General features: G+C 52.9%; 1 protein-coding gene across 3 annotated transcripts in view; it reads right to left on the reverse strand.

Moving 5' to 3' along the window:
• Window positions 1–11584, reverse strand: part of LOC142024940 (C-type lectin domain family 2 member D3-like) — a 43029-nt gene extending 31445 nt beyond the window's left edge. For 2 of the 3 annotated variants that reach the window (XM_075017316.1, XM_075017308.1), the window contains exons 1-2: window positions 9578–11435; window positions 9088–9232 (exon numbers count right to left, since the gene is read on the reverse strand). The gene's annotated coding sequence lies outside the window, so the exon portion shown is untranslated. Of the gene's footprint in view, window positions 1–9087; window positions 9233–9577; window positions 11436–11481 lie in introns of those variants that run through there. The other variant, XM_075017309.1, reaches the window with a different exon arrangement.
• Window positions 11585–11883: the final 299 nt, after the last annotated feature.

Below are 11883 nucleotides of genomic sequence, written 5' to 3' on the forward strand. Positions count from 1 at the left end.
TGGCCTCAAGGGGGCACCCGCTACCTTCCAGCGTCTGGTGGACCAGCTACTGAAAGGGATGGAGAGCTTTGCCCTGGCTTACATGCACGACATTTGCATCTTCAGCCAGACGTGGGAGGACCGTGTGTCCCAGGTCAAGCAGGTGCTGGACCGACTCCAGAAGGCCGGGCTGACTATCAAGGCAGGGAAGTGCAAGGTGGGAATGGCTGAGGTGACCTACCTGGGCCACAAGGTGGGCAGCGGCTGCTTAAAGCCAGAGCCAGCTAAAGTGGAGGCTGTCAGAGATTGGCCAACACCCCAGACTAAGAAACAGGTCCAAGCCTTCATTGGGATGGCGCGGTACTACCAGAGGTTTGTGCCCCACTTTAGCTCCATCGCAGCCCCCCTCACGGAGCTGTGTAAAAAGGGAAAGCCTGACAAGGTGGTCTGGACCGAGCAGTGCCAAGAGGCCCTCTGCGCGCTGAAGGAGGCTCTGGTCAGGGCCCCAGTGCTGGCAAATCCAGACTTCAACAAGCCCTTCTTGGTGTTCACCGATGCCTCAGACGTGGGGCTGGGCACTGTGCTAATGCAGGTGAATGACAAAGGGGAGAAACACCCCATCGTGTACCTGAGTAAGAAGCTGCTGCCCCGGGAGCAGAACTACACGGCCATAGAGAAGGAATGTCTGGCCATGGTATGGGCGCTGGGGAAGCTGCAGCCGTACCTGTTTGGACGGCGTTTCACCGTGTACACCGATCACTCACCCCTGACCTGGCTGCATCACATGAAAGGGGCCAACGCCAAGCTCCTGCGGTGGAGTCTGCTCCTGCAGGACTACGACATGGAGGTGGTCCACGTCAAGGGGAACAACAACACCACGGCCGATGCCCTGTCACGCAGGGAGGGCCCCGAACTTCCCCAGGTCACTGGCTAAGTGACCCCGCTCAGTGCGGTCTGGAAGGGGGGAGAGATGTGATGGAGTGGGGGGAGTGCATGTGTGAGTCAGGCTGGATGTCTGAGGCAAGCAGCAGCTCCCAGTGGCTAAAGATGACCCTGGGGCTACAACTGGCAGGTAACACCTCTGCCTGAACAAAGAGCAGGGAGGAGCTGAGAGGGGTTTGAATCGGGGGTGGCAGTTAGAGGCTAGGAAAAGGGAGAGCTGGAAGGCAGCCAGCCTGAGGAGGGGGAAGCTACACCCCAGAGGGGCACCCCTCGGGCTCCTGTCCCCAGGAAGGGTTGGAAGGACTGTCTCTGGCTGCTATGCTGTCGCTTCTGTGAGAAACTGGGCATCTGTTGCCTAATAAACCTTCTGTTGTACCTGCTGAGTGAGAGTCTCTCCTGCCAGCGGATGGGGTGCAGTGCAGGGGGACCCCTGAACCCCATCACAACCTCCCAACCTTATGAGGATCCTCACCAACAGCCACAGTCTATACCGCAGGAACACCAGTCCTGGAACTTTTCCTTGCAACAAAGCCTGCTGCCAGCTTTGTCCACGTATCTTCTCTGGAAATACCATCACTGGACCTAACCAGGTTAGTCACAGAATCATGGGCACATTCTCATGTTCCTCAACTAACATCATATATGTCATCATGTGCCAACAATGCCCAGATGCTTTGTATATTGGACAGACTTCTAACTCTCTCAGACAAAGAATTAATGGGCACAAAACAGACATAAAAAAAACTCCTATTTCACAAACCTGTCAGTCAGCACTTTAATGGAGTGGGCCATTCTGTTAATGACCTGAAAGTTTGCATCTTACTGAAGAGGAATTTTTCACGACAGTTTGGAAAGAGAGGCTGCTGAACTCTCTTTTATATTCAAATTTGACACATGAACGTGGTTTGAACCAGGATGGGAATTTTCTAGGTCATTATAGGGGTTCTTTTGCACACTTGGCTTAACCTAATTCTTGACTCTCCCCTGCCTTCTGCCTCTCTCCTCTCTGATTTGCTCACCTTGATAATGTTTTTCTGATTTGCCAACCTTGATTAATATTTTTAGTCCTCTGTGCCTTAAATCTTGAGTCTGTTCTGGTCTGGCTATGGTCTGAAGAAGCGGGTCTGTCCCACGAAAGCTCATCACCTAATAAATTATTTTGTTAGTCTTTACAGTGCTACTGGACTGCTTTTTTGTTTTGACAGTATATAGACTAGCACGGCTTTCTCTCTGTTCCTATTCTGCACCCCTAAGGAGCACTTGACATGGACATGGCATGAGGTACGTGCAAACACAGCTTGGGAGCGGTCTTAAAACAATTAATTTTCCATATTACTTTTCTGTGCACGGGAGGCCTGGTGACTCACACGTCTTTCCTTTCTCATCGCCCTGGCAGTGAAACTATTTCACCCCAGATGCATTAAAATGTGAATGGCCTCTTCTACCTCTGAATCAACAGCTCTAGTAACAGGCAGGAAGCATTTGTTTACATAGCGAACATCCAATGAGATATAAGCAAACCCAGGGGCCGGGTTGGCCTGCGGGCAGGGCTGCTCTGGCCTGTTGGCAGCAGGTCCTGTGCGTGGCGGGGGGGCGCTCGGGTGTGGCTGAGCTGGGGGTGGACTCCCCAGGTCCCAGCCCGGCTGCTGCAGAGCTAAGGGGTTTAAGGGCTGCAGCAGGGGCGTCCGATGAGTTTGGCACTGGCCGCATGCGGTGAATAGGACACGGTGGTGCGGCGCACGGAGCTCTCGCGCCACACGCAGCTCTTGCAGCTTTAAATGTGGCGTCTCCCGAGAGCCGCAGGCGGGGGCGGGGGTGGGGCAGCCGCCTGCTCGGTGCACGTGGTCCGTGGCTGAGTGGGAGAAGCACGTGGCAGCAGCTCTGCTGAGTCAGCAGCACTGAATGAGAACGGGGGGCTGGGGTGCCTGGCACAGGAGGGGAGCATTTCTTTAGAGGGGGCTGGGGGTGCCTGGCGCTGGGGGGAGGGGGAGGGCATTTCTTTAGAGGGGGGCTGGGGGTGCCTGGCTCTGGGGGGAGGGGGGGGAGGGCATTTCTTTAGAGGGGGCTGGGGGTGCCTGGCTCTGGGGGGAGGGGGGGGAGGGCATTTCTTTAGAGGGGGCTGGGGGTGCCTGGCTCTGGGGGGAGGGGGAGGGCATTTATTTAGAGGGGGGCTGGGCGTACCTGGCACTGGGGCGGGGCATTTATTTAGAGGGGGGCTGGGCGTACCTGGCACTGGGGCGGGGCATTTATTTAGGGGGGGTGTGGTGAATATGGAAAGACGACAGCCACAAGCGTGGCCATCTTTGCATTCCTACTGGACACCGCTGGGCTGTGGTCCGCAGAGGGGGCGGGTTCTTTTTTGATGTCCAGGATAATGCTCATTCGGGATGTAAAATCCCATTTAATGAATTAACGGGTTGACTCTCCAGCTCGGTGGGTGACTGATCAGGCATTGCGGGGGGGGGGGGGGGCACAGTCATCCCAGGGGCAGACAGAGGCTGCTGCCCTTGGGCTGTTCCACAAGCAGCGAGTCCCACAGGCAGGAGGCGCCCAGGCAGTGGGGGGACTCTTACGCTGGGTCTCAGCTGTAGCCCCTTGACCTGCAACACAGCCCTGGTGTGAGTGTGATGACCCCAGGAGTGGCACATTCACTCACAGCCTCCCCCGGGGCCCCACGGACCGGGGGGTGTCTCCAGCCACACTGCCCCCCCCCACCTGCACCAGCCCCACGGGGTCTGAGCACCCCTCTGCCCGTGCCAGCTGGAGGAGCTGCTCCAGCCCCTACCCGTTAACCAGTCCCATCTCTAATGGGATCCTGTGCTTTCTTTCACCCCCAACGCCACTCTGCCTCCAGCACAGCCTGTTCGCTCCTTCCAGTCTGCTTTGTGCCCCGATATTACTCTGTCCCATTGATTGTCCTCATCCCACCAAGTTTCCACGATGCCCCTCAGATGCTGCCTCCAAACTCCACCCCAGAGCTCTCATTGGCTCAGCTTTTCTCGGCGAGGTGGCCTTGCTAGTTTGTATCTTTGAGAACAACAAGAAGTCCTGGGGCACCTTAGAGACTAACAGATATTTTGGAGCATCAGCTTTCGTGGGCAGAGACCCGCTGCATCAGAACCTGACTTCTTGCGGCTCAGCTTTTGTTTGTTATCTTTTGACGGGCAGTGCTTTGGGGACAATATAATGATCCTTTGCTCACTTTAATGACAAGTCTCTTTGTTCTGTTCGTCACCCTGCCACCCTCTATAACCAAAGGGTGTTTGTTTGTAAAGGATTGAGCTGAAGAAGTGGGTCTGTCCCACAAAGCTCATCACCGAATAAATCATTTGGTTAGGCTTTAAAGTGCTGCATTTCTGCTGTTCCGTTTTGTGTTCGTCACACTCCCTCCCAGGCTGTGTTGCAGGTCACAAGGCTGGAGCTGAGCCCCAGGGTGTGAATATTCACCCTGGCTGGGTGCCTCCAGCCTGTGCTACTGGCTGCTTCGGGCAGTGATGTAACCCTCCCATCTCTGTAACCCTATGCCAGCAACACCCCTCAGCCACGTACGCTGGACAAACTGGAAAGCCCCTGTGCCAAAGGATGACGAGCACAAATCAGGCTTAGGGAACCTGGATACTGATGCACCTGTAAAATAACACTCTGTGACAAGATTAGGCACACAAAGGTCACCGTGTCAGTCTGGATCGTCACAAAACAAGCAGTCCTGGGGCACTTTAAAGACGAACAAATAATGTATTAGGAGATGAGCTTTCCTGGGACAGACCCACTTCTTCAGCCCTGGAAATCCGGTGGGTAGGAGCATGAGCTGGTCTTTGGTTAATCCACAAGCAGCCGGGCTTTGAGCAAACTCCCAGCTGCATGTGGGAGGCGGGGTGGGGCTGAGGTTCATTTGCAAGTGTGACACGTTTAACCTGGGGCTCAGCAGAGAACTCAATTATCTTAGGCATTATAATGGCTGTTTCCCCACCTTTGGCATTCGCTGGAATAGCACCACCCCACTTAATTTACTCTTCCCAGCCATTCTGTTAATGATAGATAGAAAAAGAAAGACAACTGCCCCATCCCCTGCTTCAGCCTCAGCTGGGTGAGTAACGGTCTCCAGAAGAAGCACCAGGTTCTCCTTAAAGGAATCCAGAAGAGCACCTGCTGTGTGTTCTTCCAGAGGAGCCTCAGCTAATCCAGAAGGACTTGATAGTGTAGATGTGGCCTAAGTCGTTAAGGTACTACAGGACAGCTTGTTCTCCCCCCCGCACCCACCCAATAAATATGCTAGTCTTTAAGGTGCCACAGGACTTCTTGTTATTTCCCCCTCCTGACTCCCTCTCACTCGAGGCATTTCACTGAAACCCGAAGTCAGCTATGCTGGATTCGGCCAAATCTTCCCTGTCTAAGAAAGCCAACAAAAAACCCACAAACAAATACCGAGCCTGACCACATCGTAGCCTGATTCAAGCAGCAGGTTTTGGGTTGGCTTGACAATCAAAAGCACCGACACCTAACTAACCCATGATCCAGCATGCCAAAAACCACAACAAAAGCCCTATCCACCTGCCTTTTCTATCTCTCTCCTCCATACTGTGTGGTTTGCTTGTTACGCACCGGATACAGAAAGCCTTTCCTTGCAAGGGAAGAAAGACGGGTCTAAAATCAGGCTCATACCTGGGCTCAAAATAAAGAAATAAATCAATGTTTGTTTTGCAAGAGCACGCAGCCAGGCTACGTCTACACCATGGCGAACCTTTGCACGAAGGTCTTCCGGAAGATCTCTTCTGAAAAAACGTACTTTGAAAGAGTATGTCCACACACAAAGAAGCAGAGAGAAAGAATTGATCCACTTTTTCGGTAGGGGACAGCCTCTCAGCCCTGAAAAATCCGAAACCCTGAAGAGTGACCATTTGAAAAAAACAACCAGTCCTGTGGCACCTTATAGACTAACAGATATTTTGGATAGTAACAGGGAGAAAGCCGGTCTGGTTTATATATATCAAAACAAAAAAGCAGTCCAGTAGCACTTGAACAAAATTTATTAGGTGATGAGCTTTCGTGGGACAGACCCACTTCTTCAGACCATAGCCAGACCAGAACAGACTCGATATTTAAGGTACAGAGAAACAAAAACAGTAATCAAGATTCACAAATCATAAACATTCTTGACTCCCGCCCCCTGCCCCTCCACTCTCTGTTTTGCTCACCTTGATCATATTTTTCTGATTTGTCAACCTTGGTTACTGTTTTTGGGAGGGTATCATCCCCTCCTGCATTCACATGCACACCCACTCATCCCCTCCTGCACTCGCACACACTCGTGCCCTCCTGCACTCACACGCACACCCACTCTTCCCCTCCTGCACTCACGCCCACACCCACTGATTCCCGGGCAGTGAGCTGATTGTATGACCCTCTTGTCAGCTGCAGTGCTCAGGAGCAGTCAGTACCATCCATCCTGGGGAGAGGGAAAGGGGCCCAAGGCCAGGGCCAGGCCCTCCTCCTGCTCCCCCCAGCCAGCCGAGCCTAACTCCTGCAGACTGGTGATGGCAGGAAGAACTGTAGCTTTCCTCCAAACGTTTTTTACCACTTTTGGGTCCAGAGCTCTTGTCCTGTCCCATTTCCCACGAACTCTGCATGACCGCGAGTCATCGGCTAACAGCAGATGGGACTTTGATCTTCTCTTGTTGGGGCCTCCTTCCTGGAGGAAGCCTTTCGCAAGGCTCAGCTCTTATTATTTGCCAGCCAGCCACGCCCTGCTGGCAGCTGGTTGTCCAGACGAGCCGGCTTCAGGGAATGATTCCTCTGTGTGCACACACCTGCATTCGCACTTTCTTCACTCACCCTGTTCATTTAAACTCCCACCCTTAGCCAGTTCCTAGGGCTCGGGGCGTAATTCCCTGTGGGTCTGCAGCATCTGTGCCACTGAACAAGCCTTACACGGTGATATTCTTATTCTCCGTTTGTTTGCAACTCCCAATGGAACCCTTCTATTAATGCCAGGTGCCTGCCAGAAGGGCTGGGTTCAGCTCCTAGGGGGCCATATATGACTGTTATTAGGGGATTCTTTGGAGTTTAAAAGGGGGCCATGGCCAAATAAAACCGGGAGACGCTGCTCTAATCTCTTCCCTCCGCGTGCAGATTTTTTCCACCCATGTGCGGAATAAATTTTAATACACACCAAGGCTGGTGCTGATGTGCACCACCAATGGAAACACAAAACCCAGCTATGGGATGCTCCGCTCTTCAGCTGGGCAGCACCTGACTCTCTCCTGAGTGGATGCACAAGCAGTGTGCCCTGTAAGCCGTGCGCTTGTGATCCTCCAGCTGGAGAACCCCATGGTTTGGCAGCAGGCCCAGGAGCCCATCCTGCTTTTGTGCTGGGTTCCAAGCTTAGCTGTGTCAACATCTGGTGTTCAGAGCTCCGAGACAGATTGCCGCTGCCAGGAAATTAGTGTGTGACAGGCCCAATGTTCTCGTGTTGGGAGACAAACCAGTTCCCCCACTGCTGTCTTGCAGGCCAACTGGCTGCTATTCCTCCCCTGGCTGATGCGACCCACCAACTCCCGCCAAAGTTTGCAGCGGTGCTGGGCAGAGATCCCTGCACTCCGGTGCTCCAGTGCCCACCCAGGGAGACGGGGACAGCACGGCCCTGCAGTGACTGAGCTGTGACCTTGTCTCTGGGGCCTTGCTTTCTGGCTGGCTGTCTTGCTGCAACATGGGGCAAGTTTTGTTCGTGACAATCTCTGTCTTGTCTTGTCTTTTCTGTCTGTCTTTCTCTCTTTGTCTTCCTTCCTCGTGCTTGCTGCCTGCTGGGGAGGTGCTGATTTTGGGGCCCTCCGGAACGTTTCCATTGCTCCCTACAAGGTGCAGCTGCTCTAAAATTGTCCCATTAACTGCAGCTAAAAATAACTTCTGACATCTGACAGGAAGGGGAGGGTGGAGTGTGTGTTTGTGACTAGGTTCAGTCCCGTCTCTCTGCCCCACACTTTTACTGGTGTAAAACAAACACAGATGCTTGGGAGGTGGGGGGAAGGCTAGTGCTTGCAGAGGAGGGAGGCTGGAAGCCTCGCCTAATGGTTAGAGCGGGGGGGCGGGGGTTGCCTGCGGGAACCAGGCCCTGGAAGCCTTTGAGATTCTCTCATTCTGTAGAGAGGGGAAAAAAGCAGGTGGGGGAAGCAGCCAAGGGGTGTCACCCGAGGAGTCCCTCAAAGGAGCTGAGCTCATCCCAGGCAGCCAGAGCCCAGCCCATGTGTACGATCACCCCACTCTCGCCTCATCCTGTCCAGCAGCTGTCTGTGGTGGTGCTTTCTTAGCACCAGCTTTCCATTGTCCTCACTCCCCAAAGCAGCTCCCACAGCCCCACCTAGTGATCAGTCAGCCTGGTCCAGACTGAATGCCCCCTCCCCAGAACTCCCACTTCATGGGGGCCATGCTGCAGAGCCAGGCTGAAGCAGCTTTCTACTGTCCCCCCTTCCCCACCGCTGCGGATCAGGAAAGTGGGGTCCTGGCTCTGGGGTGGCAACTTCCTTTACTGAGCTGCCAGCTCTCAGAGGCTGGGGGCCCTGGGCTGGGTAGACCCCTCCGGGCTGGGGTTTGGCCCTGCGGAAGAAAGCTGGGGCATGCATTCTTGGGGAGCTCTGGCAGCTGGCTTAACCCACACAGCTCGGGGTGTGGGTCGCTGTCCCTTGGAGCGGCGCCTAAACCATTTACAGGAAGAAAGAAGGAGTCTGCTCCACAGCTGGGGTTTAGCTCTCACTAGAGAGCCTACGCAAAGCGGGAGGGATAGGTCTGGGGTTTGAGCCCTGGCTTGGTAAAGCCAGCATCCTGAGCTTGGGCCTGGAGCAGCCATTTAGAGATCCACAGCAAATAGTTTAAAAAAAAATAATCCACTGGAGATGAGTATCAGAGAGGTGGCCGTGTTGGTCTGTAGCTTCAAGAACAACGAGAAATCCTGTGGCACCTGCCAAAGCAGGTCTTTGCCCACAAAAGCGGATGCTCCAAAATATGTTAGCCTACGGACAGCTCAGTGAGATAGGCTATCTCCATATTTGAGCTCCTGAGCCTGCAGGTTCAAGCCTGCCTGTGGTTACCCTTGCATATTTGCTGGTGGTTTCCTGCCCTTAAGCAACATGGGAAGCAAAGCAATTATCCTCCCTGCTCAGCTGTGTCACTTACCAAGTGAGTCAGCAAATCTCTTGTCTGCCTGATGGGTGCAGCTATCCCAAAGGTGCCTTGCAGGGGGCCATTTCCAGTGCTACCGTCCAGACATAGCTGCTCCAAAGTTGTCTCATTAGTTGCAGCTAAAAATAACGTCTGGCATCTGACAGGAAGGGGAGGGTGGAGTGTGTGTTTGTGCTGAGGTTCAGTCTCCCCCCACCCCACTTTTACTGGTGTAAAACAAATGCAGATGTTTAGCAGGTGCGGGGAAGACTAGTGTTTGCAGTGGAGGAAGGCTGGGAGCCTAGCCTAATGGTTAGAGCAGGGCTCAACCTCCCCCCCTCCCGCAACTAAATCATCCCAGCCAGGGCTTTGAAAGCCAGGACTTAGAAACCTCTAGGGATGGAGATTCCACCATCTCTCCAGGTAACCCATTTCCCCAGGCCTCGATTTGAGCCAAGCACAGATGGATCCCATCTAACCATTTCTGGAGACAGTCGGTACTCACCCAGGAAGACAGTACCACGGCGATGATTTCCCTGGGCCTCAGGTCCTGGTTCATCTGTCATGCCTCAGAGTCTAGTCTTCCCTGGGCGCTGGAAAAATCAAGAAATTTCTCCTCACCTCAGCAGGTGTCCTGGTGGCACACAGAGCAGGGCTCTGTATGTCAGAAATGCACCCGAAGGAATGGTCACCCTCTCTCTGGACCCAAGGATGCGGTCGGGCATGAGAGGTGAACCGAAGACAATGATCAAGTGATTTGTCTCCTGCCATCCATCTCCCGCCTTCGACAAAAGGCTAGTCACCATACCTTACCCCTTGCTAACAGCCATCTATGGATGTAACCTCCAAATATTTATCGAGCTCTTTTTTAAACTCTGTTCGAGTGCTGGCCTTCACAGCATCCTCTGGCGAGGAGTTCCACAGGTTGACTGTGCGCTGGGTGAAGAAAAACTTTCTTTCAGTAGTTTTGAACCTGCTACCCATTAATCTCATTTGGTGTCCTCTAGTTCTTATACTATGGGAACAAGTAAATAACTTTTCTGTATTCACCTTCTCCACACCATTCATGATTTTATAGACCTCTATCATATCGTCCCTCAGTCTCCTCTTTTCCAGACTGAACAGTCCCAGTGTCTCTGTGTGGCGGGGGGTATATATATTTTCCCTTTTCCCAAGGCCCTTCTCAGGAGACATCCCTGGCTAACAGAACAAAAGAGTACTTTTAATCATGATGATCCAGCACTTCCACTTTCCCCCTTCCTTCCAATGTCCTTCATGTTTATGAACCTTTCCCTATACCGAAAACCCACGGACTGCTATGCTTATTAACACGCCTCCAGCTTCCATCCTGGGCATGCAACACGATCCATTGGTTACAGCCAGGCACTAAGGTACAACCGTATTTGCTCTGATCCATCAGACAGAGACAAACATCTACAAGACCTTTACCAAGCTTCCCTCAAACGACAATAGCCACCTAAGGAAGTGGGGGAACAGATTGATAGAACCAGACGGGTACTCGGAAGCCTCCTGCTCCAAGACACGCGTCTCAAGGAAAACCAGAGAACACCGCTGACCATCACATACAGCCCCCACCTAAGGCCACTCCAGTGCATCATCAGTGATCTGCAACCCATCCTGAACAATGATCTTTCACTCTCACAGACCTTGGGAGGCAGGCCTGTCCTCGCCTACAGACAGCCGGCCAGCCTTAAACACATCCTCACCAACCACTACAAATCACAAACCAGTGACTCTGGGCCTGGAACCAGCCCCTGCAACAGTCCTCGCTGCCAACTCTGCTCATATATCTACACTAGTGACATCATCACAGGACCTAACATCAACCACACCACTGGGGCTCCTTTACCTGCACATCTACTAATATAACATCTGCCATCATGTGCCAGCAATGCCCCGCTGCAATTTATATTGGTCAAACTGGACAGTCTCTCTGTAAAAGAATAAATGGACCTAAATCAGACATCAGGAACGGTCATGTACAGAAGCCTGTGGGGGAACACTTCAGTCTCCCTGGACACTCAGTGGCCGATTTCAGGGTGACAGTTCTGAAACAAAAAAATTTCAAAAATCAAATGGAGAGAGAAATCTCTGAGCTGCAATTCATTTGCAAATTTGACTCCACTAACCATGGATTAAACAGAGACTGGGCGTGGCTCGCAGCTTACAAAGGCAGTTTCTCTGCTCTGGGTGCTAATAGCTCCCCATTAGACTCTGACAATGGCTCACATCCCCCTGTCTGATCTGACCTGTTTTTTTTCTCTTTTGATAAGTGCTGTTGATACTGGGCCATTTCCACTTGCTGAATAGACCTTGTCAGCTCCGGCCCTCCCTCTTACTGGGACCCCACTCTTTAAATACCCCTCTGAAACCGCCCCCCACACTCACGCATCTGATGAAGCAGGTGTTTGCCCACGAAAGCTGATGCTCCAAAATATCTGTTAGTCTATCAGTTGCCGCAACACTTCTTGTTGTTCTTGAAGCTACAGACTAACACGGCCGCCTCTCTGATACTTTCTCTGTGAGTCATCCCAAGCCCTCAGTCTCTTCCTCGGCCCCTTCCGGCGCAAACTGGTTTCGGAGGATGAGGACCAAGCTGAAAAATTACCAGCTGGAAAACGTTGGATAGCCCCTGGGATCTTTGGTCCTGGTTCTCTCCTGATCGCTTTGGCTTGCCTCAGCTGTTTCAGGAAAGTTTGATCCTGACTCCCGCGCAGGCATGAGCCGTGTCATGCCGTTTGGGGCTGCGGGGGTGTAACTGGGGGCAGAGAACAACATCAAGCCATATGC

This window comes from Carettochelys insculpta, chromosome 22 (assembly GCF_033958435.1).
Source record: "Carettochelys insculpta isolate YL-2023 chromosome 22, ASM3395843v1, whole genome shotgun sequence".
Lineage (NCBI taxonomy): Eukaryota > Metazoa > Chordata > Testudines > Carettochelyidae > Carettochelys > Carettochelys insculpta.